Source organism: Varroa jacobsoni, unplaced genomic scaffold, assembly GCF_002532875.2.
Source record: "Varroa jacobsoni isolate VJ856 unplaced genomic scaffold, vjacob_1.0 scaffold_75, whole genome shotgun sequence".
Lineage (NCBI taxonomy): Eukaryota > Metazoa > Arthropoda > Arachnida > Mesostigmata > Varroidae > Varroa > Varroa jacobsoni.
Genome location: NW_019212977.1, coordinates 309503 through 316023, shown reverse-complemented (window position 1 = coordinate 316023; position 6521 = coordinate 309503).

The following is a 6521-nucleotide window of genomic DNA, read 5'->3' as shown; positions in this document are numbered from 1 at the left end:
CTAGCGCCTTAGCTCGTTTAATATAGGTTTTCTAATAATTATTGAACATTTTTTTATAAAAACATGTTCATGCGAAAAAATATTTTGTAATGTATACGTACTGTTAGAGCAAGTCGTATTTTCTACATCGTTTTTTTGCTCTTGTTACACAGTATTAAGGACCCCTACTCGATAGTTGTCGCCACGTAAAAGAAAAAGTGTTCAGTTAGACTGGCCTTTTTATTCCGTTTGCTTTTGACTTATTTCGCTTGTTTTATTTTAGAGATACCCACAGCCTAATTATCGATTTCCTTCCTACCTTTCCTTTTTTGTTTCTCAAAACTTAAGACGAGTTTTATCTGTCGTCTTGGCTTGCCATGTGTGCATTCAGGTCACTGACGCGTCGAAATGTTCTTAACAAAGTTGTGAGGCGAATGTGTATTCACATTGTCTAAAATTTGCTGAGTTGCTGCTCTTTGAATAGAGTCTCACACATTAGCTAAGTTAAGCTTGAACTTACGACTTCATTTGTCTACATCATTGTTGGAGTAGATTTGTCATCTGCATTATATGCATTCTCCTCATGTCTTTTTCCGTTTATGATAATTTCCGAAAAAAAAATACATGAAAACAATTCTGGTTATCTTCAATTTTGGGATTTGGGCAAATCCTGGGATTTTGTCCATACACACTTTGTCCGTTCTTCATCTTGGCTTCGTGGAGTCCATCCACGCAGCCTTAAAAGCAAATTCCTAACCCGTAAAAGATTTGTCATATTTTTATACTATTATTATTATCCATATTCTTTGATCGTATCCGCTGTCCGCGCTCAGTGGATCGTCTGTTAGAGTTCATACAATTCATTTGTAAAGTAAGTTCAACTAAGTACACTATATACGATCAGCTTACCGTTTGCTGTTCAAGATACTCTTCCTTTCAAAACTTCCCGCTTGTGCGCATTGATTTGGAGCAAATGTCCATCTGCATCTAAATAGGGCTTTATTGCCGAAGCGGCTGCCACATGTTTGGCTAGTCGCTCAATACGTTAGCTCTTGTCGTAACTCACGAGCCAGATGGTGTACATCGGCACTTTCGTGCCTTTGCGTTAAAATGTTCAAATCCTTTACCCTACCTTCAAGAATTTTAACGAATGTATGAATAGGTTTGAAGGAGCTCTAGTGATCTTTGCAATAAGCGACAACGTTCTGAACACGTCCTCGGATACAAAAGGGTCTTGGCCATAAAAACTGTCGAAAAGGAGACTGGGAAATTGTTGGTGGATGTTGACCAAAACGTTCGTGTTGATACCGCCGATCACGAAAATGAAAAATACAATATTGGCCGACAAGTTGTCACTTTGGAGTTCACCGATGGCAAGCTTCAGTAAATCGATAGACTATATCCTGCCAGTAATCTCGGGAGAGTGATTCGATTGTTTAGTGCTATTTGCGTGCTCAACCCAGCAAAATGAATGAAGCCATACCAAGACGAACAAGCCGTTACACTGTAACATTAAAGTCCAGTCAACACAAACTGATCATAGAATTTGTGGAAGCAATCTCGCCGTTCTCAAGGCCAATGGTTTCCGGAGGGCTGCTTATGGTGGATACCATATTAATTATAGATCGTATAAGGTCGTTCATCTGATGCTGTAGCTGTTGCCCTTCTTGGCCTTGTCCTATTTCTCACAGATATTGTTTACTAGCTATTCGAATCAGAGCAATAAATCAAATCATTAACAAGCTTCTTATCAAATTCAATATATTGCCATGTACACGTCGTCCAACTGGGACAACTCCACTATGACAGCGGCTCCTGACAGCAAAAGGAGACTAGCTGAAATCCTGGCTTCTGAAGGCGAGCCGTCATCTCGACTGATAAATGTAATTGCCAACCGAATGAGCAAACCATTTCCAAAGAGCCTCGAAGATACCTTTTGTGATCAATGTGTTGCGGTCTTTGTCGCTGCACAAGGCCAACGTTCTTAGTACGCTCAAAAAACACTGACGTTTGTGATGTGCGTAAGCAGATCTTTGAGCACGCCAAAGAAAATCCCCTCAGCCATCTGAGCGTTCGTGCTAAAAGTCAGCGTGGCGAGCAGTACTGATGCATTTCGGCGAACTCGAGTAATTTTACTACATCTGCTATATTGAGATAGCTAACAAGAGCGAGCACTCTATGTTCATCTAGGCCTAAATATCTGTGGTCATCCGCGAGCAGAATATCTACTTAGTGTGAGTCGAATACACATACCTTGCTAAACATGTACTAAACAGTTACTTAAGCCACATATACGGCATCTTGAACCTTCTTGTTATCCGAGTCGAGAAGTTTCGAAAGTTTCTAACACGAAACGCAGCATCGTGCGGGTTGTTTTTGATAGTGCCATCGCCAGGCCACCTAGATTCGACAATTCCCGTACTGTATCGACCATTTTATGAAGTTTTTCTTTTTTTTTTATTAACTTGTGTATGAAATTCGGATTCGTTTCAACCTTTTTGCCACATCGATTCTAGACGCGTTTTTGCACTTCGAAAAAGCTCCGAATCCAGATCGGGTTCGCTCATGATAAACGTCAGTTTTTGCGTAGATACGAGTAGAAATTTTAGGCGGAGTTTCCAATTAAAATTTTCTACAGCCCCTAAACACGCGATTAATATCTGTGTGGGATGAGCAGTCGCAACTTTATAACAGACATGTATATCTCTTTTTCTATTTTTACAATAGACATAGCTTTTTTTACTTTATTGGAGCCGGCAATATCAACCACACACTATTTGCTCTCATTGATGTTTTTGCTATGAACTTCAGTTTATGTCAGCATCGCGATATGAACGTAGCCCAATACAATAACTGTTTTTTCGAAACCAAAAATTATTTGCTGCTTCAAACAATCATCCGTACGGCGCATAAAAACACAATGTTGGATCTAGCGCAAGGTGCGTAACGGTCAGTCGGCGCAGCTCGTCAGGTATGGCAACGAAGTCGATGTCCGCACGAGGCTTGTTATGTTAACATTAACACGCAAGGTATTGTAATCCGTTTGAAAGTACGAGTTTCACAGTGAATGATATCACTAGGAAAATCCATGTACCCTATGAACGACGTTAGCCAATTCTATCTTAAACGGACGTTGAAAGCCAAATGTAGACACTTAGCTTAGGACGTGGAACTTTTTTTATAGCATTTATTTAAGAGGTAAGGAATTGCATAAATACATTCTTTAATAACCAACTTGGTGTAGGCACCTATCCTGAACCGTCTTTCGTCAGGCAAAGTGTGCCTTTGTATGTAAGCCGAATAGCTGTCCTTTCCTGTCTGTGAAAATTCTCGTTAGTGTAGGAACACAACTGAGCCTTTCAACAGGTGGTATGTAATGATACGGAACTTTTCCTTGAAACCTCTGTGTTATGACAGTCTCACATTTCAACGTTACTAAGTAAAAGGTCTGCAAAAGAAAGAATATTTTTGTCAGCCCTGATCAGGCTAACAGACAGAATCTAGAAGGTAACAGTTGTAACAGCCTAACTTTAGTAAGCACTAGTTAATTGCCAGGCTGTTGTAACAAATAGGAGAAGCGAAGATTCGTTGTAACTATGCTGTATGCGTTTCTCCACTGGATACCTTTGACCATCATTGACGCCTTGTATTTTGGTGACGAGATAACGTACACGAAATTACCATCGCGAAGTCTCGGTACTCAATCTTTAACAGCCATAGCCATCAACACGCCTATAGAAACACTTAGAGGCAGTTCGGGCGTTCCGTTCATTCGAATGTCAACGAAGTTCGTAGGCAAATTCCAAAAAAATAAACGAATTTTCTTCGTCTTCCTCAATTAATTCAGTGGGTGACAACAACGATGAGAGTCACCGCCATTCTGCTTTCGAACAAAGAGGCGATTGAACTGGTCAATATGCAACCGTTTGCTTGCTATTTCCGCGACCAATTACTAGATCATGAGTTGCGAGAAACTCCGGACGAATTTCTCGAACGCCTCATATTTTTTCCACCGTAAGACTTACATAAAGTTGGTCTATGATACCAGCTTCGTTTTCGCCTTAGGCGGTACCAGCGCTGGTAGAAGTGACCCAGTGCTAGCTAGGTGGATACCATAGGTCAGGTTGGTCGTGTGGCTGAATCTGGAAGTTCTCGTAAAATATTTTTACGGAAATTTTCCACTTGGAAAAGCAAAGAGTAGTGGAAGAATAATTCACAGTAGGAGGGCTGCGTAGCCACAATCCCGAATCAGTGCACCTCACCAAGCTCCTGTTGTAGTGAACTTCGAAGAGATTCCAGAATCAGAAGCTATAAGGCATTCCAAACATTTGACTAAGAAACAACTCTTTTCGTATTCACGAACATCCCTAAATTCATTAACGAGTGAACATCGTTTTTCTGTTCCTTTGGCTCATGCCCACATGCACACAGACAGTTACTCACACGCACATACACCAGTACACAGCCGTTCCAACTACACACAGATTTTCTTAGCCGAAAACAATTTTTGTACATATAGTACACACATAGTATACATAGCGTGCTCATATGCCAAACGCAAAACAATTCCGAACTCAGCGAACCGTCAAGCGGTAAACTCGACACTCGACAAAAACGATGAACGACGCCATAGTGGCGCCACATGTCACGCCCGAAGCCAACTTTTCACAGGTGGAGTACAATACACTTAGGTTGACATTGGAGGTTTCGAAGTAAGATTAAACTATTTCCAGAAACATAGCTCAAGTTTTCGATGGGTGCTGGGTTTAGTGCATGAGAGTCGCACAACACCAGACAAACACGATAAAGTACATGTAAAGTACATAATGCATTTGCCCTCAACCTCGATAGTAAAAGAAAAGGTTGATTTGAAAAATGTATCTTGGTCATTTGTTCGCAAATATGAAAGTGCTTGGTCGTCAACAATACTTCGGCTTGGATTGCCTTACACTTTGCGACTCTGGAATCTTTTCTCACCCATGCTATGTAACTCATTAGGTGTGCGCGGTCGCTAGTATCGGTCTGGCATGAACAGTACCTTCTAGCATGTATTATTTTGTAAGAGTCATTTATCCTTTTTAAAGTGACTTACGTATCTACTATTTGAAATCACAGCCATCGTTTTTATTATGTAAATAGATAGCTTCCTATAAGATGATTACGAAAAGTTTTCTACGCAGATGTAAGGATTCGAATACGTGACTTTTAACAACATGATACAAAAACAACGAGTTACAAGAACATTCAATTTAGAAAAGGAATATTGCTACGCTGATAGAATAGCGGAATAATCCGAAGCACCAGAGTAACCCTAATTAAGCTGTAGATTATACTGGTTACAAGTTATGTTTGAAGGATGATAAAGTAACTCTGGGTATGAAGGTCGGTGAGACACGAAAACGGTTGACTGAACCTGGAAACTTTTATTGCTGTTGCCGAATAAATGTTGTCAGTTGTGCGGAACTGTTTCAGTGTTACCTCAGACGGCTATCTTTCAGGACGCCGTTTACTGAGTTACCTTTACTAACAGAATTAGTTATCTGTGAATATTTCTGGCCCATCCGTTCCTGATATACCAAGGTTACAGGCAAATCGAAAACGTCAGACAAAATTCTGTCTGCAAGAGCCGGAAGGGTATGGTATGATTCACTCTCCAGTCAGAAAATACTGTCGTACTGTTGTAACACAGGAGGGTGTTAAATGATTTACAACCCGGGCTTGAAATTATAATGGATGCCTAGACCATATTCTCGTAATATTGGACTTCTTATGGTGTTCAATATAGCCATATAGATAAGCAGTTGTTTTGGAGATATGGAAATATTAGGGGTTTAATTAGTTGATTAGGTTGCTTACCGTCCATGCCGAAGTTGTTCTAGCTGAGACCATAAGCAGAGCCTGGGCGATAATTGATCTAATAGCCATTGCTTTGTTTATTCAATTATTGTTACATTGAAGCTTCAAGGAATCGATATGACTTACTCAGTTGGAAGGGCTTTGCTTATACACCCGACGAGTAACAGCCGAACGAAGTTAACGCTGACAAGGCCCTCCTACAGCGTTCACCTTCAAATGAAATACTCTTAGTTTGGATGCGAGTCGCTCTTGATGTCAACCAGGTCCCTGCATAAAATTTAAATCTCTATTCTAATTTCCACCACACCAGGCACGTTGTCTGATAGTGCAGGATGAGCCTGATCGAGAAAATGCCAACATTATTCTTATTGTTATATCTTATATACTGATATTGTTAATTTGTATTGTTCTCAGGTATAACAAGCCATGAAGGAATCTCAACTCTTGACAGATTCCTTATGAAAAATTTACGCGGACCATCACCACAGAATGGGTGACACTTTTCTCAATACGGGTAGAACAGTTACGTTTGCCCACATACAAACGTCTTTGATTCCCCACTGATAAAAGTACAAAGGTGCACGCGGCACATAATTTCTCGCTCGATAACGACTTCACGTTCTAAAATGGGCGGATTCTGGCCTCTACCAATTAGAATTCGGATTTTCTCTCTATAACGTAAGGCC